The 22168-nt window shown below is 55.0% G+C and overlaps 1 non-coding gene across 1 annotated transcript; it reads right to left on the bottom strand.

The window, feature by feature from the left end:
- Positions 1-2253: 2253 nt before the first annotated feature.
- TRNAS-CGA (transfer RNA serine (anticodon CGA)) lies at positions 2254-2335 on the bottom strand. Its single transcript has one exon. It is a non-coding gene; the product is annotated as a tRNA-Ser (tRNA).
- Between the last annotated feature and the right edge of the window lie 19833 nt (positions 2336-22168).

Raw genomic sequence — 22168 nt, 5'->3', positions numbered from 1 at the left:
GGAGGCTGTCACTTATCTGACCAGCAGATAGATAGTGAAAAGCACTCAAAAATCAGGGTGCTGTAGGTCCCCTACTTATACCTCTGTACTCCTTTATTCTCTTTCTCCTTTCTTATGCCAAATTGAGGCTGGTCTGTCGGGGTGACGCCAGCTTTCGCAAGAGTAGTTTACACTTGCAAGGGAGAGAAACAATAAGTGTCGACTGCTGGACATTTCTTTTATCAGGGTAAATATTATCCCACCTAGGATGTTGGTGTGAGTGCATCACGCTATTTAGTAGGGGCTAAGAGCCATGTCTGTCACAGGGCCTCTGCCTACTGTGAGCTTAATCCTTGTATCTGTTCCCAGAGGCACATTGTAGCAGCACACCTGTGCTTTCACAGCTTCAAAGGCTGTGCTGGAATATATGTTAAGTGCCCTGTTCCGGCTTCCTCCTGTGTTTCCAGCAATGCTGGTCTGAGCAGGGGGGGGCTGGCTGTCTGGCTACACTCTCCCCAACAGAACCGGGTCCAATAAACCATATGACCTCCCCGGCCTGGTCTCTCGGTGTTTTCTGCTCCCACGGGCGTGGCTGGGAAGGGCCACAGGGCTCAGCAGGCTCAGGGAGAAACCTCAGCCCCACTGGAGACAGGAGGGGAGCAAACCTCACAATCCGTGTGGTCCCTGCAGGTCTGTGCAACTGCCCCCCACTCACTCAGTGGCAGTCTGTGGGGGAGGTCTAGGGTGGCCAGGTGTCCCGATTTTAGAGGGACAGTCCCGATTTTTGGGTCTTTTTCTTATATAGGCTCCGATTACCTCCCACCCCCGTCCCGATTTTTCACACTTGCTGTCTGGTCACCTGAGGGAGGTCTGGCAGCCCCCTCCCCAGCCACAGTCCATGCGTGCCCAGCAGTCCCTGTGAAAGCTCACCTTTTCCGGGTGTCTGTTTCACACCCTCTGCCAGAGACGTTCCCCATTTTTTCTCCAGTTCAGCTGGCAGCAGGTCTCGTGCGAGGGGCGGGGGAGAGCTGAGATTTCAGGCTGCCGTCTTATGGCGGGATTGCTGCGATTAACTGGCTGAATGTGCTAATTCTGAGGACGAAACGGGGAAAGGGGCAGAGATCGAGAGTCAGGGAGTGAAATGGAGAAAATACAGGAAGCATTTCGAGCAAGGGCAAAGTGCAATAACCAGAAACCAGAATATTCTCTGCACCCCTTGTCTAACTCTGGGCCTGATTCTCTTCCGCATTGACGGCCCTTTCCCTGTCTCCGGCCGTGTCTGGAGGGCTTTATGCCCCTGTCCAGCCCCTTCACACTGCCAGGAAGGGAGCGGTGTTATGGAATCTTAGCCCAAAGAGGAACCAGGCCCTGTGTCACCTTCATCCTGGGTTTCAGATGACCCCGAGAAGTTGGGGGGCCACCGGGGCCTAGAGCATGGCCCTGCCACAGCGGCCCCGCCCCCGGTCATCCTCTTCCCCCGAGGCCCCGCCCCCCCACTGTTCACTCCTCTGGCCCCCGAGGTCCCCCTACCTGCCCCTCGCTCCTCTCCGCCTCTTCCCCCAGGACTCCACTCACCCCCTGCTTGCTCCTCTCTGCCCCTTTCCCCGAAGGGGGGCTACCGGGGGGCCATGGGGCCAGGCACCCGTCCCTTTTCTCTGTCTCTGGTGAGCGGGGGGCAGGGGGGTCCTTGGGGAAGGAGGTGGAGCAGGACAGGAAGAGGCACAAGAAGACGGGGCCGCGGGGGAAAAGGCCGAGGGGGGGTGGGGTGCAGGTTTTGGGGGAGGAGGCGGAGGGGGGATGGGAAGAGGCAGAGCAAGAGCAGGGCATCGGGCTAAGAGGCAGAGGGGAGCGGGGTGCAGGCGGGGCCCCCACTTCTCTGGAGCTTCGCTTCCAGCACTCGAAAGATGACCATGGGCCCACGGGCCTCCGGATGGGAGACCCGCCCCACATCCCCAGTGTTTCCGCCCCGCATGGACGGCCTTTTGGGGGAGGCTCAGGCTCCCCTGGCCTCTGATACGGGCTGCCCATGCTCAGCTCCTTCCACGCTCTGGAGAGGAGCAGCACCCAGGGGTGGGGCTGAGCCGGGAGGCGCTGGGTGAGGGGCAGAGGCCTCGGGAGCTGAGACCGCAGGGACACAGCGTGAGGCACCATCCCAGGCATCCCCATGAAAGGAGCAGAACAGGGTTTACCTGGGGTGGGGAGTGTATGGAGAGCGTCTCAGGGCCGGTGGAGATGTATTGCCCTGGTGAGCAAGTGTGGCTAAAACACAGGCCTCGCTGTGAGCAGGATTTGAACCTGCACAGGGAAACCTGAATGGATTTCGAGTCCAACGCCTTAACCGCTCGGCCCTCACAGCTGTGAGTGACGTGGCCTCCAGTGGCAGTCTCTACTGGAGCGGCTGGAAGCCGACGGGAGGGAGCTCTCCACCCTCAACGAGCAGCCGTAGCCATGTTGGCAGGAGAAGCTCTCCCAGCACCATAGCACTGTCCACACCGGCGCTTAGGTCCGTGTAACTTGTGTCACTCGGGGGGTGGCTTATTCACACCCCTGAGCCACATACGTTCTACCGACACAAGGGGGAGTGTAGACGCAGCCTTAGCAGAGACGCGATTAAGATCCACTTCCTGGACACTACTGTGCTAATAAACGATGGTCACATAAACACCACCCTATACTGGAAACCTACTGACCGCTATTCCTACCTGCATGCCTCCAGCTTTCACCCTGACCACACCACACGATCCATCGTCCACAGCCAAGCTCTGCGATACAACCGCATTTGCTCCAACCCCTCAGACAGAGACAAACACCAACAAGATCTCTATCAAGCCTTCTTACAACTACAATACCCACCTGCGGAAGTGAAGAAACAGATTGACAGAGCCAGAAGAGCACCCAAAAGTCACCTATTACAGGACAGGCCGAACAAAGAAAATAACAGAACGCCACCAGCCGTCACCTTCAGCCCCCAACTAAAACCCCTCCAATGCATTATTAAGGATCTACAACCTATCCTAAAGGACGACCCAACACTCTCACAAATCTTGGGAGACAGGCCAGTCCTTGCCTACAGACAGCCCCCCAACCTGAAGCAAATACTCACCAACAACCACATACCACACAACAGAACCACTAACCCAGGAACCTATCCTTGCAACAAAGCCCGTTGCCAACTGTGCCCACATATCTATTCAGGGGACACCATCCCACGGCCTAATCACATCAGCCACACTATCAGAGGCTCGTTCACCTGCACATCCACCAATGTGATATATGCCATCATGTGCCAGCAAGGCCCCTCTGCCATGTACATTGGTCAAACTGGACAGCCTCTACATAAAAGAATATATGGACACAAATCAGATGTCAAGAATTATAACATTCATAAACCAGTCGGAGAACACTTCAATCTCTCTGGTCACGCAATCACAGACATGAAGGTCGCTATCTTAAAACAAAAAAACTTCAAATCCAGACTCCAGCGATAAACTGCTGAATTGGAATTCATTTGCAAATTGGATACTATTAATTTAGGCTTAAATAGAGACTGGGAGTGGCTAAGTCATTATGCAAGGTAGCCTATTTCCCCTAGTTTTTTCCTATCCCCCTCCCCCCCAGATGTTCTGGTTTAACTTGGATTTAAACTTGGAGAGTGGTCAGTTTGGATGAGCTATTACCAGCAGGAGAGTGAGTTTGTGTGTGTGGTTTTTGGGAGGGGGGGGGAGGGGGTGAGAGAACCTGGATTTGTGCTGGAAATGGCCCAACTTGATGATCACTTTAGATAAGCTATTACGAGCAGGACAGTGGGGTGGGAGGAGGTATTGTTTCATGATCTCTGTGTATATAATGTCTTCTGCAGTTTCCACGGTATGCATCCGATGAAGTGAGCTGTAGCTCACGAAAGCTCATCCTCAAATAAATTGGTTAGTCTCTAAGGTGCCACAAGTACCCCTTTTCTTTTTACGAATACAGACTAACACGGCTGTTACTCTGAAAACTGGAAAAAGTGTGACCTTAAGGGGTTGCCACACTAAAGAGCTCCTCCCAGGGACTGTTCAAGAGCACCAGACCTATGGCAGGGAAACAGCCTGGAGAATGGGATTTTCAAAAGGGCTGAAGCAGGTTAGGCAAGTCCATAGGAGTTAGGTGCTTTGGAGGTTCCCACCAGACACCTAAATACCATTGAAAGTGTGGCCCAAAGTGCTTAAACACTAGGACCCTGAGGCTCAGCTGGTGTCAGTCAGGGAGGCTGAGAATCCGTGATAACGTCTCCTGTTAACCAAGAGCACCCGCCCCTGCGCTCAGATAGCCAGGGAGAGAGCAGGAGACAGCACTGGGCGCACAGATTCATGATTATGAATTATCTGCTCTCCTGAAATCTTCCCCTTTGGGCTCTGCTCTGAGCAGCCAGGGAAGCTGGGACCCCAAGGGCTCTCCCAGGATCTGGGCCCCTCTGGGCTGGGCAGTCACAGTGCTCTGAATGAAGCTCTGATCCACGAGTAATAGGGGCACACAGGAACTGATAATAACCCAACCTGCTGGGCCAAATCCCTCCCCCTGCCCTGCTCAAATACAATGAGAGAAACCCCCAGCAGCGCCCCTTACCCAGGAATCCCGTCACAGCCTCCTGGAGATTGTTCTCTCGAGGGAAATCCCGGATTCTCTTTTCCAGCTCAGGGGACTCAGGCGCCGGATGCGGAGACATGACCTTCTCATCCCTGCAGAGACATGAGCGTGTTTATTCCTCCCCCTCCTTTGCTCTAAGTTCCTGCCCCCCAGAGCCAGATGGGGAGTGGGTGGCAGCTGGGCCACAGGCAGGGCTAACGGGGCCGTGACCTCTGCTGCCCAGGGAATTTACTGCCTGCACGATCTGCCGGGGCCGGCCTGGAGACTGGGGGCCTCTCTCCATCCAGAGAGAAAACCCAGCCCAGGCAGGGCCAGCTCCCCTCACACCTGGCCCAGCCCCACGTTCCCTACAAGGGCCTGGAGGGGCTTCTCCCAGGGATGAGAGAGGGGCTCATTCTCCAGGCCCAGCTTCTTCTCAGCTTCTCCTCTCAGCCTCCAAGGGGCCTGGTCACTCCCCGTGGGGTGGGGGTTCTGGGACCGGGACACTGCCCCACGAGGGCCTGGGCTGGGACACTCAGCTCTTTCCCCACAAGCCCTTGGGCCCCCCTCACACGGGACAGGCTTTGGGCCATGACAGAGCTGGGGCCAGGTCCCAGCTGGGCCCTCGGGGTGACAGGCTCTCAGCCCCATTAATGATCCCCCAAGCCAGCCTGGTCCCAGGGAGGGTTCTCCAGCCCAGAGCTGTGGGGCACTCCCCTTCCCAGGGTGGGTCACACAGACACAGCGGCAGCAGCCCCAGGGCTATGGGGATGGAGGGGGGCTGGATCCAGAGGGTGAGACCGTCCCACGGTCGGGATGCTGGGTCTGCTTCCTGGGCTCTGAGCCCTGGTCAACACTAGGACTTTAGGTCGAATTTAGCAGCTTTAAATCGATGTAAACCTGCACCTGTCCACACGATGAAGCCCTTTATTTCGACTTAAAGGGCTCTTAAAATTGATTTCCTTACTCCACCCCTGACAAGTGGATTAGCGCTTAAATCAGCCTTGCTGGGTTGAATTTGGGGTACTGTGGACACAATTCGAGGTATTGGCCTCCGGGAGCTATCCCAGAGTGCTCCATTGTGACTGCTCTGGACAGCACTCTCAACTCAGATGCATGATTGTTTGCTGTTGCTCTGACGGAGGGAGGGGCGACTGAGGACACGGCTTACAGGGTTGGCTTCAGGGAGCTAAAATCAACAAAGGGGGTGGCTTTACATGAAGGAGTATTTCAGGCAGGACTTCACGGGGGGTTCCAATAAGAAATGGTGCACCTAAGTTATTGTTCTTATTGGAACAAGGAGGTTAGTCTGGCCTCTGATTGATACATGGCTAGATTTACCTTGCTGCACCTTCTCTGTGAGTGACTGCAGTGTGACCTAGAGGAATGAGTCCCCTAGACGGGGTGGGGGGGGGTGTTTGCAAATGAGTATAAAACAAATCTGGTTTATTTCTTGTTTTGATCCACTCCATCTATCTTTTACATCTTTGGCTGACAGCAGATGGTGCAGAAGGACTGCATGCCATCCACTTCTCATGGCTGTTTGGCAGAAGATGGTACAATAGGACTGCATGCCATCCTCATCGCTTGCCTGCCCGGCAGAAGATGATGCAATAGGACTGCTAGCAATCCGTATCGCTTGCCTGCTCACCATAAGATGGTTCTATAGGACTGACTGCAGGACTAAAGAGAATGACCGGATCAAGTCACTCCAAATTTAGTCCCTGCGCCCATGTCTGCCCAGGCGCTCCTGATCGACCTCACACAGGCCACCAGGAGCACCTCGGACATGACGATGACGGCTACCAGTCCTATTGCACCGTCCGCTGCCACAAGGCAATGGGTTGCTGCTGCTGTGTAGCAATGCAGTACCACGTCTGCCAGCACCCAGGAGACATAGGGTGACGGTGAGCTGAGCGGCTCCAGGCTTGCCGTGGTATGGCGTCTGCACAGGTAACTCATGAAAAAAGGCGCAAAACCATTGTCTGCCCTTCCTTTCACGGAGGGAGGGAGAGAGGGAACGGAGGCCTGACGATATGTGCCCAGAACCACCCGCGACAATGTTTTAGCCCCATCAGGCATTGGGATCTCAACCCAGAATTCCAATGGGCAGCGGAGACTGCGGGAACTGTGGGGTAGCTACCCACAGTGCAACGCTCCGGAAGTCGACGCTTGCCTTGGTCCTGTGGAAGCACTCCGCCGAGTGAATGCACTTAATGCCCTTAGAGCATTTTCTGTGGGGACGCACACACTCGACTATATAAAACCGATTTCCAAAACACCGCTTCTATAAATTCGACCTAATTCCATAGTGTAGACATACCCTGACTGTGGGGGCAGACGGAGCCCGGGTGTATCTGCTCACAGCACTTCTGACACCCCAGAGGGGAAGGAGAGACAGAGCAGAGAGTCAGTGGCCATGGCCCAGCCGGCCCCCTGCCCCAGACGGGTCACTCTGCTCCCCCAGCCCGGCCCCACAGGCTGCTCCCCCAGTGGGGTGGAGACTCTGAAGGGCTGTGCTAGAGGGAGCAGAGCCCCGTTCACACCAGATGTTCCGCAGGGACGGGACGGCCGGGTCCTCTGTGCTGAGCCCAGGGCTGGAACAGCCTTTCACCAGCCTCCCCCACCTCCCCAACAGCCCAAACTCCTGTCTCTCTGCAGCCCTGGGCCCCTGGCCCTGCAGACGCCCCGGGCCGTGCGCCCTGCACTGAGTTACCCTGTCAGCCCGAGTGACTCAGGGGCCGTCCCCTCCCTGCACTGGGCTCTGGGTGCATCCGACACTGTCTCACCTGCAGCAATTCCAGCACCGGCTGCTGACGCTTCCCCTCCAGCTCCGTGATCAGGGCGCTGAGCCGGGAAATCTCCTCACCCAGGTGGGTGGCATTGTCCTCCCTCCTCCTCCCAATCTCCTCGCCCAGCTCTCCCAGCCGGGCCAGGAGGAGGCGCTCCTGTTCGGCCAGCAACTGGTGCAGCCCCTCGCACTTGGACACCACCAGCGGCCGCTCCACTTCCGTCTGCCTCTGGGGTGCACAGAGAGACGCAGGGGCAGGGCAGGGACCCGGGGAGAGCGGGTGTCTTGGGAAATGGTACAAAGCCTTGTCCGGGCTCCCCAGAGCGTTTCATTCAATCTCTTTGCCAGAGTAACCGTGGCTACACGAGAGCTTTTGCTAGTATAAAAACGTGACCCAAAATCACCAGCCCCCAGCCCGTCCCCACCACTGTCCCAGCACCAGAGTGAAGTGCAGACCAGGCCGTGGCAAATGGTGCTTCCCAAACTGCCCAATGGCATCACTGGGACGTCTGACACTCGAACCCTGGGATCAGCAAAAGTCTCCCCCTGCTCCGCCCGACCCCTGCCACATCTGTGCCTATTCGGTGTTTTACTGGCCTCTCCCTCCGCCCCCCCTTTCCGCCTCCCCCGTGCTAGAGAGACAGAGCCAGAGGCTGCTCCCAGCTACCCTGGTGTAAACCCATTGACCCCAGTGGGAACTAACAGCAGGGTCCCAGAGGAGTCTGACCTGACCCCACTGACTTCGGTGGGCTCACTCCTGGTGTACACCAGGTACCTGAGAGCAGAGTCTGCCCTGCACTGGTTAAAATGGCCCTGACCTGTCTCCCTGTAGCGACCCTGGAAACCCTTTAACCTTCTGAATGACCCAGACCCCAAGCAGCGCAGAGACCCCCTGCTGCTGTTGCTGACGCCCCTGTGCAAAGCGGCCGGGCAGGGCAGGGCACCTACCAGGAGCCTCTCCCTCTCCTTGTCCCAGTCGGATTTCAGGCCCAGGAGCTCTTCTGTCTCCTCCCACAGATGCTGCAGGCGGGTCAGGATTTGCTCCTGCAAACAAACAATGGCTCTGGGGGCTGGTTTGGGGTCACTGGTTTGGGCCCAGCGATAACATCGTCACTGAGCAGAGTGAGGCTGTGGGAGCAGGTCCCCCTTCTCCAACCCTCTGAAAAAGTGACCTCAGCTCCAAGGTAGCTCCCCGGCAGAGCTGCTGGGCCTGGCCCGCTCCGGCCCAGCACCATCATCTCCAGGCTGTTTCCCTGCCATAGGTCTGGTGCTCTTGAACAGTCCCTGGGAGGAGCTCTTTAGTGTGGCAACCCCCTTAAGGTCACACTTTTTCCAATGAGGAAAGTCACTTGGCTTCACCGCCTCCTGACTCTGAATCTCAGAGCCTTCAACACCCCTGCTTCACATCAGCAAGTCCACCTGAGTTGGACACCCAAGGGAGACTTGCAGGCCCCCAGGGAGCCATGTACCCCCACTTCCTTACCCTGGAGTGACTCTCAACCTGCACTGTAAAAGCAGGGGGGGTTATTACAGGGGCAGTCAACAGGCAGACCGTGGGCCAAGTCTGGACCACCAGCTGCTTTCCAGCAGATCCTGAAATCTTTTTATTATTTTATTATGATCAAGATTGTTATCATTTTTTATTATTTTCTCTGAAATCTGGACCTTGACTATGCCTTGACCAAGAAATTTGGACCTTTATAAAAAATAATTGACTCTCCCTGTTTTTTGACATGTCTGGAACACAACGCAGACAGTGCTTAGTGAAGACAGAGAAGGGAAAGGTCCATCTGGGTCAGTCCCAGAGCCCTCTGTCCCCTCTGTCGTCCGAGCCCACAAGCTCCTCTCCTGCCTCCAGCTGCCCACACTTAGAACCCCAGCCTAGTCCTTTGTCCTCCAGCTGGGCACACTTGGCTGGCTTCCCATGGAGGGTGGGCCGTCCATGGTCATTTATTGTTTGGTGCCAAATGTCCAGACAATTGGAATGGCCATTGTCTTCTGGGACACTCCATGGGCATGGGGCCCCAGGCAGCCAGCTGTCCCTAATGCCTGTATCTCTGGGTCTCTACAAGTAACACCTTTCCCCCCTCCCCTCACCTACTTAACCATGGGTAAGGCTAAGATTTTGTCAGGGATATTTTTAGTAAAAGTCACGGCAGGTCACGGGCAATAAAGAAAAATTCACAGAAGCCCGTGACCTGTCCACGGGGAGTTCAGCTGCGGGGTCCCCACACCGCTCACAGTGGCTGGGCAGCTGTGGGGGCTCGCTTGGAGCTACGAGCTGAAGTCACAGAGGTCTCTGGAAGTCACGGATTCCGTGACTTCTGCAACCTCTGTGAAAAACTCATAGCCTTAACCATGTGTAACCCATGCCTGCTTGGTGTGGCACTCTGTCCCCCTTCAGCAGCACCTAGACCAACTAAAGATGTGTGAACCTCCTACAGTCTTGGACAGGAGAACAGGTCTTTTAGCTCACGCAGTAGAGGCTCGTCCATTAAGCTCCACAGGTCCCCCTCTTTGATCCCAGCTGACGACAACGGGGGTCTGTGGGTGTTAAACATGCACCACATAGGGGACACTGAGGCACACACAATATTCATCCAAACTATTATGAAAAATTCCCACTGCACAACAATCCCATTATTACGCAGCTCCCTGGCTCTAACCCAGGGCTGGTCAGACACACGGGGGGGCTCTGTAGCTGCAGAGAAGCTGCCCCTGTAACTCCAACCATGCAGATAACTGTTCCCTACCCTGTGCTCCTGGGCAGCCTCCTCCATGGGAACCACCGTGCGAGTGCGGTGCGCCCAGGATCAGTCACACACCAAGCAAAGGGGGGTTTGATCCTCCTCGCAGGAGAGTTTCAGAGCCTCCTGGTGCCTGTCACCCACTCTCTGCCCCTCGGGCTCTGGCCCCGCCTGCAGCCTCAGGCATTTCACTAGCTCCGCCAGGTTCCCCAGCTGCCCGTGGGGACGCAGGTCTCTCTGCAGGGCGCTTTCTCTGCACTGGGGGCAGGAGAAGTTTGGCTCCGGCTCCCCCCAGCACTGGCTGAGGCAGGCCCGGCAGAAGTTCTGCCCACACTCAATGGTCACCGGGTCTGTGAAATACTCCAGGCAGATGGAGCAAGTCACTTCATCCTGCAAGCTCCCAGCTAGGTCCCCGGCAGCCATGGTCCAGCTGCACTTTCCTGAGCAGAGGAACTAGCCAGCAGCCCTTGAAATCTTTTTTTTTGAGTCGATTGCACAACCAGGAGCCAATCACCCTCACCGGCGGGAAATTTAAACAAAACCAAAACCAAAGCAGAAGCCGCGCCCCCAGAAAAGCCCCCAAACAAGCAACCAGCTACTTAAAGAAATGAAGAGGTGATTTAATTACATACACAAAGAAGCCAAGGCTGCTCCCCTGTTTCTACGTCCCAGGATCACATTAGCAATGGGAGTTGGTTTTCAGCTCTTTGTCCTCTGTGACACGTAAATCCTTCTCCTAGTCACTGCTTTCCAGGCTACCGTTCCCGAGGCTCTAGGTGCGGCCACCCGTCTCCATTCCCAGCTATAGGGCCTTGCTTTTGGCTGCATTTGTTTTACTAATCCCAGTTTACCAAACTCTCCAGGCTGCTCCATACAACGGCCCCATCATCAGCATTATTTACCACTCCTCCAAGCTGTGTTAGCCACAGTGATTTTATACTTCCTTCCAGATCGTTAACTAAAAAGTTGAGACGTGAGGGGGCTACAGCCAATCCCTGTGGGGCCTCATTAACAGCTCCCCCATTCAGTGATGATGCCCCATTGACAGGTACAAGGTCAGACTTGGGGTCACAGAGCAGGGGGATTATTTTCCTACTGTTTTATAATGCACCTCATTTATTTATTCACAGGCTCCACCCACAGTGTCTGTCTGTCACTGTTGTATCTGGGCCCTTCTGGGACAAGTCTAGTCTCATTTACACTGGATCCACTCCAAAGTGAATCCAGGCCATCCCTCCCAGCCTGCCCACGAATGCTGTCTGTGGAGATCTATCCCAGGAAACAGCCTCACTCAGCCATGCTAGGGCTGGTGCCCTGATTTCTTGGCTTCTGTGGAAACACTCCCAATGGCCTTTCCCCTCCCCCTTCCCGCACATGCTGCCCCAGGCTGGGCAGATCCCATCTGTCTAGGGTTTGCCCCGCTTCACCTGCCACCTTTCCACTCAGGGGACTCAGGGCACTTCAGTAATTCAACAAATGCCCTTGCTTTATTAGCACTGTGTCCAGGCCCTACTCAGGTATCAGGCCCCATTGTGCCAGGTGCTGCATACATACAGAACAAACAGACAGTCTCTGTCCCAAAGAGCTGCAATCTCCCTGCTTCCCTTCTCCCTGCAGGAAACCCTCTTTGCTACATCTTGGACCCGCTCCCACTGCTCTCTGGGTGATTGGCACTTTCACTAGCTCAGGGCCTTGGAACATTTTCTACGTGTTTCTGAGCCTCCGAACCATTTAATAAAATCACATCTCTGGGTGAGTTATGGCTTTGCTCCTCCCCCACCAAATGGGAGCATCCTGAATGCAGCCAAACAGCTGTTTTGTGGTGGGCAGAAGGCCCTGGAAGGGTGGGGGAGGAGTTGGTCAGCGGGAGATGCTCTGGGGGATGGCAGAGCTTGGCTGCCGGTGGGTGCAAAGCACCCACTAATTTTTCCCCATGGGTGCTCCAGCCCCGGGACACCCATGCAGTCAGCGCCGATGATGCCCTCCCCCAAATCAAAAGTCCTCGAGATTTTGGGTGCATCTCTCCATGTTGTAAATGTTACCAGCTCCTGTGTGTGTGTGTCTCTCTGGGTGGGGGGTCTGTGTGTGTTGATGCTTAAGTTGATTGTGAGGTCACGGATGCCAACAGCAAAGACTGTTTGGCCTCAGCATTCTTGCCCTGCCTTCAGTCTGCCAACTGCCTTGGTTGACAACGGCTGGTGACCCAAGGAGCTGCTGAGAAACGCGGACTATCCCTCTGTCAACAACTTCTTGCATCAGCTTTTTCCACAGGTTTTCGACAAAAGATGAGTTTTTACAGAAGGTAATTCCCAGATTCTTTTCCTGCTCCTTCGATCGCACATGATGGGTTGGTGCCTCCTTCCCCTCGGGCAGGGGTGGCCGACCTGGGGCTCCGGGGCCGCACGCGGCTCATCAGAGGTTAATACGCGGCTCCTTGCACAGCGCTGACTCCGAGGCTGGAGATACAGATGCCAACTTTCCAATACGCTGTGGGGTGCTCACTGCTCAACCCCCTGCTCTGCCCCAGGTCCTGCCACCTCTCCACCCCTTCCCCCTAGTCCCCTGCCCCTTCCCCCGAGCCTGCCATGCCCTCGCTCATGCCCCTTCCCCACCAGAGCCTCCTGCGCACTGCAGAACAGCCGATTGCGGCGGGCGGGAGGAGTGGGGAGGGAGGGGGAGGCGCTGACAGGGGGGGCTGCCGCTGGGCGGGAGGTGCAGGGGGCTGGAAGGGGTGGTGGATGGGGGGCTGCTGGCGTGTTACTGGGGCTCTTTGGCAATGTTCATTGGTCAATTCTGGCTCTTCTCAGGCTCAGCTTGGCCCCCCCCCCGGTGCAGGGACGGGTGGGGGCCAGCGTTGCAACAGTCAGGTCTCAGCGTTCCGTTTTGATTTGAATGTGGGCATCTCTCCCTTCTCCGTCTGCTTCAGCCTGTCACGGTCTTTGGAGGCAGATATCGATGCTTTTATCTTTCAGCAGACTAGCATGGGTGAATTTCCATGGCTATAACCTAAAGGGAAGATAAAAAACTGGTGTAGAATTTAGACTGATAGCTCCATCAATAGTATTTCCCTCGGAGTTGCCCCTAATGCACTCCTTGCCTTCAAGTAGTGAATAGAAACCATCTGTCTCATGTCATGATTGTCTAATGTATGTGTATTGAGACAAGATCGGTCTCAGAATTTACATGATTGAAAGACACATAAATGAGCTCAGATATGCAGAAGAAATAAATCTGAAGCTATTGAAAGTGACCCAGCTCCACTCCCATCCCCTGGCTGCCATCTTGGTAGTTCTCTCAGAAATAATCTCATGGAGAGAGACTTCAAAACTCTCTACAAATTCTACTATTCCCCCATTGGGCTACATAAAACAGACGTGTTAAATCCCCCCTGCAATCCCTTTCCAGAAAAGGGGTTTAAATAAACTGCAGCCTAAATTTGTCATGGGTCTCGCTGTGATTTCTTTGTCATTGTTTGGGTGGCCTATTGTTCTGATTGGACGTTATAATTCGTATGGGAAATTCTTCACTTAAAGTTTACTGGTTATTTTCCCCCTGCTAATACAGTCCAGATTTTGGAATAGTTGAGAATAAGTCAACATATTTGCAGTTGCTAATCCATCCTCCCAGACCCTCAAGCCTTCTAGGTGACAATCCTTTGTTCCTTTTCCTGGCTTCTCTGGGAACAGAGGTGTCTTGGTTTTCGGCTTGGCCCTGTCTGTTCCCAGAGTCCCAACATTCTGTGTGCAAAGGAGTGGGGTTAATAATGAAGCATTTTTGCAACTAGGCCCTGGCAATGAGCAAAGAAAACAGAAATTGACCTTGGCTGTTTCCATGTCTGTCCATTGGCAGAGGGGGCGTGAGCTCCATGGGGTGAGAGTCAGGCTAGGAACTGGAGCCAGTGACTGGGCTAGGACGGGATTACAGATCTGGTGCGTGGAGGTTTCTTGTTATAGAGCAAAAGGGGAGAAGCTGTGATGTGCTGTGTCCAAGAAAGGCTGTGACAAAGGTGGAACGGGGATCCTGGTGCCTCTCCCCAAGGAAACCTCAGTGCATCTCCTCTTGGACAGGAGCAGCAATTTTCATCCTAGCCGTTAAAGGCAACTTTAGGTTCATAAATTCAGTTTCAACGGCTCTAAGGCCAGGCCTGATCATCAAGTCTGACCTCCTGCATAACACGGGCCCTGGAACTTTCCCAGAAGAATTCCTCTTTCACCATGGTCCCAAGTGTCTTCACCTGGGGCTGGGTCTAGTCATGCGGGTAGAGCTCAGTGATAGAGTGTTTGACTGCACATTAAGTGGTCCTTGGTTCAAATCGAAGTGCCCCCATTGAAGCCTTTGTTAATAAGGGGCAGCAAATTTCAAAGAAACAAAGGATTCAAAAATGAACTAGATAAATTCATGGAGGATCGGTCCACCAATCGCTGTTAGCCAAGATGGGAAGGGATGGTGTTCCTAGCCTCTGTTTGCCAGAAGCCAGGAGTGAGCAACAGGAATGGATCACTTGATGATTCTCTGTTCATTCCCTCTGGGGCACCTGGCACTGGCCACTGTCGAAAGACAGGCTACAGGGCTAGATGAACCTTTCGTTTGACCCAGTGTGGCCAGTCTTTTGTTGTTTATATTCTTTTGTTGTATGAACCACTCCTGACTATTAGAGGAGCAGATGGCTTCAAAAGACCACTCTCTTGGATCTGGGAATCCTGGGCAGACTAATTCCCTTCCTTTTGAGTAGGACAGAAAAACCCATTTCCTCCGTCTTTCTATTCCAGGCTTCGTTCCTTTTTTCAAAGACTCACCTCTCGGGAGCACAGAGAGAGCCATGTGCACACGGTGTTCGTCCAACCGGCAGCCATGGAGGCATGCTCTGCCATCAGCCAGCAAGAACAGGCCTTGCCAGAGAAGCCCACGAGAAGCAAATGCTCGTGGAAGATCCTATCAGGCATGAAAAGACTCTGTGTCTGTAGCCAGTCTGACAACTCAATGGCAGATAGCGATGAGGAGAGAACAGTTTCCTCTCCAAGAAGGTGGACGTGCTTTTCCCTGAAGAAGGAGAAGAAGAAGAAGAAGAAGAAGAAGAAGAAGAAGAAAGCAGCCAAGAACCAGGTGGCGTCAGAGGAGGAGAAGCTGCAGGAGAAGCAAGACCAAGTTGAACTGGATCTTACAGGTGAGGATACAAATCACATGGTTAGCAAGGAGCATGTGAGGAATACTCTCACCAGTCAGTCTACAAGCCTTATGGAAGCGGGGGAACGGTCCCGCTATTGTGGGGAACTTTCCTGGCTTCTGCACTTCTCCGGTGAAATGGGCTAGAGGAAGGATCTGAGTCCTCGCTCCCACTTCCTTTCCCCAGAGGCCTCCCTGCCCTGGAGGACTCCCCTTCCACTCTCCTGTCTGGCAGAGTCCTCGTAACCCCAACAAGGCTGGGCCCAGGATTCCTGGGGGGCTCGACCCCCAACCTTGCTGTGGCCACCTAGGACAGGGGCTCGGGAGTCCCGACTCCGGGGTGCTCTCTCTGCACTGGGCGCTTCCCTGACCCACTGATCATTACATACGATTTAAAGCAAATACAGTTTATTTAAACAGCAATTAATTTAAAAAAGAATAAGGAAAAATGGGAAAGATGAAAGAAAACACATCACCCCGCTCTGTGGCAGGGAACGTCACAAACCATGTCTCTGGAACGTCAGGGCCGTTCACAGTTGGTTCCTTGTAAGTCCCAGGCCCCTTCTCCGGCCCTGGCTGTGCCGCAGGGATGCTGCGGGTCGGACGCTTGCTCTGGTGGTGACCACACCCCTCCGGGCTTTGGGGAGTGGGTCCCTCCTTCCCCCCGGGTTCAGATCCCCCTCCCAGTCTGGCCTGCAAGGACCCTCGGCTGGGGGTGTCCCTCTGCGCTGGGCCCTTTGCCAGGGTCCCCCCTTGGCTGGCCCCCGTTGCTCTTCGTACCCAGCTCCAGACTGATCCAGCCCCAGCCCCACTGTTCGAGCTCCGGCTCCACCCTGCCTCAGCACGGATGCTGCTGCTCTGCCTCCAGCCCCCGGGGCTGCTTCTCCGGCCCCGCTGGCTCTGTGGCTGCAGCCCTGCTCCCAGCCCAGGGTCTGCTCTCCCTGGGCTGTCTCTCTGCCCCGCTGGCTGGCCCGCCTCTGCTCCCCAGCTCAGCTCGGGCCCCTGCTCTCTCCTTAGCTCGGCCCCACGCTGCCTGAGCCAGGCAATTCCAGCTCACGCGGAGGACGGGGACCTTTCTGACCCCCTGACTCCGTCATTAGCCTGCCCGCCCTGTCAATCAGGCTGACCTGGAGCGTTGGCCTCTCCCCATGGCCCCTGAGGACTGTCAGTATCAGAGTCCTGGTTTCCCATCCACCCTTCCCCTTCCTTTTGGGACTGGAACCTAGCCAACCAAAAACCCCACTGAGTTTGAGTAAGGGGCCAATAGTCCCCTTACACTTCCACATCAGGGCCGTCTCATGGGACAGTGATGGGTACCACAGACTCTGGAATCCATTTAGTGCCGGATCCTCTTGGAGAGGGTGGCAGAGGTCCATCGCTGAGGTGGGGAGAGCTGACAATGTCACGTCACCCCCCTCTGGGGGTCTGGCCCTGTGGGGTGGGGAGTACTAACATTACTCCAGGCTGTAAGGGGAACAGAGAGGCTGGACGTTGTAGGAAATCATTTCTTTTCTCCTGGATGATAGGGGGCTTATTCCTTCACCCACTTACTTCCCTGGTCCTTCTCACATGAACAGAGAGCAACAATACCCGAAGTCCAAAGGTGCAAACAATTCGATGTTTATTGGGGTGAACTTCCAGCAAGCATGATTCCAGTTTCCTTCCTTAGTATCCTCCTTCCCAACTCTGACACCACAGAGCCTTACACCTGTGTCCCTGTTCCCATTCCTACCCTTAGCCAAACATGATTCCAATTTTCTTACCCCCATTCCCTTTTCCCATCTCCCCCTTTAGCAAAACATGATTCCAATTTTCTTACCCCCATTCCCCGTTCCCATCTCACACACCCACATGCCCACCCCCACCCACACCCACTCACTTCCTCATTGACTACAGATTATATAGTAAAACTTGAGTTCTGCTTCGCTATACCTTAACCAATCATTTTCCTGAAATTTAACTAACCAATCCTAACATATTGTAACATGATTATGTAACCAATTATATCCCACCACCTTAATTAGTTTACACCCAGCAAAATTAATTATACAGCAGACAGGAACAATCACAGAACCAGAGAGATTATACAGACAAACAATAGCAAAGTGGGAACTATAATGACAAAACAATACAGAAGTGAGGATTTCACATCCCAGCTATTGATAAGTGAGTTCTTGCCAGACAGGATGCTATCAAACTAAGTTTCCTTTTACATTTTCTAGGCACTTCCCTTTCTCTGGAGGTGATAGGAATACAATCCTGTCCTAATAGTGCCTAACAGCCCAATAGCACCTTATTTCAATGTGACTAGGTTGGAATGTGAGGATGTGACCGGTCGCTTCCCAGCTTATGGCTGCCTCTGCTGCTTAGCCAAAGGCCTGAACCTAAGCACAGGGCCACAAACTGTCACAGTAAGAGAAGGCCCTTACACCGGCAGACAGTGATTTCTTTCTTTTATACCTCTAGAACTAGCCAAGCGATAAGAATACACCTAAATTCTTAGAGTCTAGGCCTTCACAGACAGGCCTGAATATCTATATCCTAACACTGGATCGGGTCCCTTTCATCAGGAAAATGCTCCCGTGGTCTCAGCAGGTCACAGCTGGGAACTGTACCAGAGCTGAGTCATTCCTTCTTGGGGGGTTAAATGCAAAACCAGGCCTGTTGCCCGTCACTGACGGGAAAGGTGGGCAAGGGGAGAGGAAGAGTAGAAAAGAAAAGAAACCGGCCCCGAGGTAAGAAGAAGTCTTGTTTGGTAAAAGCCCCCGGCTAAGAGGCATGAGATCGGAGTTCTCTGCTCAGCTCTGCCAACAACCTTCAGTCTGAGCCGGGGCAATTCGCTTCAGGGCTCTGTGCCCAGCTTCCACCCTCTGGAAACCAGGGAGAAGACATGGAAAAGCAAAACGTTAAGAATGGTTTCAGAGTAACAGCCGTGTTAGTCTCTATTCGCAAAAAGAAAAGGAGGACTTGTGGCACCAATAAATTGGTTAGTCTCTAAGGTGCCACAAGTCCTCCTTTTCTTTTAACGTTAAGAATGTTTCTTTCTGCTGCAGGGACGAAGAAGGAGCCGTCGGAGACGAAGGAGAAGTGGGAAAAAGGGAGCCCAGAAGAGCAGGAAGAAGAGCACGCTCCCGTCTCCTCATTAACGAGCATCTCCCCTAGGACGATGGTAATGACGCTGTGTGGCTGTGCTCATGGAAAGCACCCCTTGCTGTGTGTGTTCATATCTCCCGGAGCTGGGATCTCTGACAGGAGAACGACCTGCCCCTTGCTCAGGGGGCTGAAAAGGAACACTCTTGAAGTGTGATCAACTCCAGCCAGTCTTTACGAGTTTCTCTGGGTTGTCGAAGGAGGCCCAGTTTGACAAGGGGGTTTAGGCACCTCAAGAAGCCCAGGGGTGCTTCGTGGGATTGGCAGACGTGCCTGGCTCAGGTGCCTGATTCTGAGGCACTTCCCATGGCCCACAGGCACGGCTGAAAGTCAGACCAGGCCCATCCCTGCCCTTGTCGGGGTGACCCGCATATCTCCTGGCTGTGGGGTTCTGGCCCATCTCGTGGCACCAGGACCACTTCGAGACAGAACCGATGAGTCTGCTCTCCAGCCTGAGCTAACAGCCGCATGGGTTTTAGCTCCTGTGGCAGGGGCTCCTGCATTGAGATCCCAGGTTCGACCCCGCCTGCTGACATCTGGGCTCCGTCCGAGTCACAAAGGCACCTCGACGCCCTTGTGACTCTTGCTGTCAGGGACAGAGCACCCTGCAGCGCGTACAAAAGTCTGCAATTCTGGGAGCTCCTGAGGTGCCGGGGGGCTGGAGTGTGGAGGCGAGTCGGCCACTCCGGTGTGCTCTGCTGCGTCCTCAGCTGCGGGCATCCAGGACAGACGGTGCTAATCCAGCGCCACGCAGGCCAGCCGCAGCAATCCCCAGGGGCTGCCCTGGGACACCCAGGCAAAGGCCTCCAGCACCCCAGGCCCTGGGGTGAGGTGACCCTGGAACCGGGCCCCCAGGAGTAACATTGTGCCCAGTGAGTTCTGACCCACAGGAGCCTGGCCCCGGAGGCCCACGGTTTGGGGTTCTCCTCAGCCAGGCAGACTCGCTCCTTCAGTCTCAGCTACTTTCTCTCCTGCCGGCGATTCCTGCCTGTTTTCTGGCAGCGCCTCACGCTGCGGGGTGGGGAAGGAAGAGGGCGTTTCCCTTTGGGCCCTATTCTCACTCCTTTCCTCGCAGACACTGTGGGCTGCCAGAGTTGCTGAGCCAATCTCCTCAGGCGCTCGGGGTGGGATGGGACATGGGGCAGGTTCTCCAGTGACCCCTCGGCGACACTCAAGGAGCAACTCGAATGGGCTTTGCAGGACATTGAGGCTTTCTCAGCAAAAGCTGGGCATCCTGGGAGGAGGGGCTAGAGAGGGAGGAAATGGGGTGGCCCTTGGGGTCCCCGCACTGCCCGAGAACCTCCCGTCTCTTCTCAGGAGAGGGGGACAGAGTGTGGACGAAAGGCTGAGGAAACCTTGGCACCTGGGGAGGCTTTTTAAGAAATGGGCTCAGCCGGAGTCTCCAGGCTCCCTCGGCGCTGGCAGCCTCCCCCGGGGACAGACTGTTCCAGGGCAGCTGCCCGAGGGAAAAACTCAGTCCCCACAGGCTTTGTCCCTGTTCATTGCAGACCCTCGAGGAGCACCCTTCCTCAGACCCGCTCCACGCCCTGCTGATGACAGCCGTGCAGGGTCTGACAACACCCACCCTGCAGAGATTTAGAGCCGCAGAGGAAGAGCTGAGGGCCATCGTATCTCTCCACGGAGACAAGATGGAGAGAGTAAGAGACGCCTGCAGTGGGGCAGGGGGATGCTGGGCAGAGTGGGGGACGGGAGAATCGCCTCTCCTAGGAAACCGTTCCTGGGACACACTGGCATGGTGCTTTGAAAGTTGGCTCAGCCCCTTGCCATTCAGCGCTTGGCCGCGGGGATCCGCGGCGTCAGGTTTTGAAGTGTTCTCTGCCCGAAGGAGCTCTGACACTTCCCTGAGGACGCCCAGCCACACTGAAGGTGAGTGACAGCCCCAGCCCTGGCAAGGCAGCACTCACCTAGTCTGCTGACGAGCCTCCACATTAGGCTCCAGGAGCAGACATGGTTTCCTCAGACATGCTGCAGGGCCTTGTTTTCCAGCTGAAGTATCAGGAAGAATTTGGCTTTGCACGTCTCTCTCTGTCTCTCCCAAGCTCTGATCCCGTTTCCCACCCCGCTAGCAGAACAGGTCACCAGAATCCTCCACCCAGGGCTGTAACTCCTGCTCCTTGTTCGAGAGAGGCAAGAGCCATGACCAATTCCTCATGGAAGAGCCCTCGGGGGGGCCTTGTCCCTTTAGGGTCTGTCTAGCCTGTGCTGCAAACTCTGCAGCAGGAGCCTGAAAGCCTCCTGGCCCTATGGACTTGGGCTCCCAGGGCTGGCACTGTGGGACCAAAACAGGAATGCAGACTCTTCTGGGTGTGGGCTGGACCTTGATCTCTGAAGCCCAGGGAGGAGGGGAGCTTCAGAGCCTGGGCTCCAGCCCAAGTCACCACGTCTACACTGCTGTTCTTGGTGCCAGAGCCTGAGCCCGAGGGTAGAGAGCCGGCTTTAAGATTTGTTACGGCAGGTTTTACAATCCCGCAGCACAAAGGGTCTCCTTAGGGCTGGGGCCTGGAGCTGGCTCGCCCCATCCAACTAGCCCGGCCTGCCATCTCTAGGATGGGCTCTGGGGTCTGGAGCAGTGGTTCTCAGCCTGCGGCCCAATCAGCACAGAGCTGCGCCCCATGGGACATCCTCAGGGCCAAACAGGTAGGATTGGATGTGGCCCACAATGGAAACTAGGTTGAGACCCCTGGTCTGGAGGAACTGATTGTGCTAGAAAGAGCAACAGGAAGCTGCAGAGACTGAGGAAAGGCTCCTGCAGGGAAGCCTTTGAGAGCAGGGCTGAGAGCAGTTTGCCATGGCAGGGAAGGCCCTGGGACATCAGGGGAGTTTCGGCTGTGCCCCCTGTTAGGTTTTGGGGAAGGCTTTTGTGTGTGTTTCTGAGCTTTAAGGTGCTAAACCAGACCTGCGGAAGACTGGGGTTCCTGGACTTGTCAAAGCCTCTTTCTTCAGATTAGGGAGGAGCCAAGATGGGAAACTGAGGTCAGAGGCAGCTTGCAGGGCTGCCAGGAGGGGTTCTCTGGGAGGAGGCCACTCTTTGATTAATCCATCCCTCAACTTCCTGGCATTCTTTCAGGTTGGAGACGTCGTGGGAGGGATCTTAATCTGGCTCGACAACGTGTGTGATCCCAGAGCCAGAAAAGCAGCGCTGAGGGCCACGGCCTTGCTGGCTCGCTCCCACCCCCAGGTCGTGGTTCTGACCTGTGTGGCTCACACGCTGTCATCGCACAGGTAGGAAGCTGCTCTGTTATCACCTCAGTCTGTTATTTCTCTTCCTGCTCCCACTGACAGGCCACAGGCCGGGAAGGGTCCGTGGGGCTCACACAGTTGGAGCGAGTTTCCTGCTGTGCAGAGAGCTGTCCATGCTTACAAAGAGGAGATGGCCAAACCCAGCCGCTGAGGAGCCAACCCCTCCTCCTGCACTCCCCGGGATGGAGACGTGCCAGTTTTCTGGAGAATTCCAGCATTGTCCTGATTTCTATGGGTCACCCACTTCCTCTCAGATCCAGTACAGGGCCAATAAATGACTTTGGGGCTCACTCAACATCCCTCGCTCATGAAGTCTGGCTGCTCCTTAGTGCATGAGAGAAGGCAGAGATGGAAATGGCCCATGAGCCCCATCTGTCTATCCTCTGCAGACCAGGGCAGGATTGTTACCTGTCGTCAGATCCCTAGTTATTCCATGGCTGAGGAATAGGTCAAAAAATACACTCATTCTTCT

Source organism: Lepidochelys kempii, chromosome 11, assembly GCF_965140285.1.
Source record: "Lepidochelys kempii isolate rLepKem1 chromosome 11, rLepKem1.hap1, whole genome shotgun sequence".
Taxonomy (NCBI): Eukaryota; Metazoa; Chordata; order Testudines; family Cheloniidae; genus Lepidochelys; species Lepidochelys kempii.
Note: the sequence above shows the minus strand (reverse complement) of the source record. Positions and strands in the feature narration are given on the sequence as shown.